Source organism: Geospiza fortis, unplaced genomic scaffold, assembly GCF_000277835.1.
Source record: "Geospiza fortis unplaced genomic scaffold, GeoFor_1.0 scaffold289, whole genome shotgun sequence".
NCBI lineage: Eukaryota > Metazoa > Chordata > Aves > Passeriformes > Thraupidae > Geospiza > Geospiza fortis.
In genome coordinates this window covers 65,382-65,705 of record NW_005054478.1, presented here as the reverse complement: position 1 = coordinate 65,705, position 324 = coordinate 65,382, and the positions used below count along the sequence as shown (strand labels likewise).

Genomic DNA, 324 nt, shown 5'->3' with positions numbered 1-324 from the left:
CGGGCCCGACGCGCCGTGGGACCGGGATGGGGACGGGTCCCGGGCCATGTCCCCCACACTCTACCCTGGTCCCTGCTTCGCCTCATCCACCGACAGCCCCAGCTCCCTCATCTGTCACCCACAGCCACGGCCCAGTCCCGGTTCCCTCCGCTCTCCCTCATCCTCCTCACTCAGTCACGGCTCTGTCCCGGTTCCGGTTCCCCCGGTCTCTCGCACCCCTCACTCACCTATGTCCCGGCCCGGTTCCCCCGCTCTCTCCCGCCCCTCACTCACCCATGGCCCCGGTTCCCCCGCTCTCTCCCGCCCCTCACTCACCCATGGCCC

At 70.7% G+C, this 324-nt stretch overlaps 1 protein-coding gene across 2 annotated transcripts in view; it reads right to left on the bottom strand.

Moving 5' to 3' along the window:
- STK40 (serine/threonine kinase 40) overlaps nt 1-285 on the bottom strand; it is a 23,991-nt gene extending 23,706 nt beyond the window's left edge. For both annotated transcript variants that reach the window (XM_031063028.1, XM_031063029.1), the window contains exon 1: nt 274-285. The gene's annotated coding sequence lies outside the window, so the exon portion shown is untranslated. The remainder of the gene's footprint in view (nt 1-273) is intronic.
- Nucleotides 286-324: the final 39 nt, after the last annotated feature.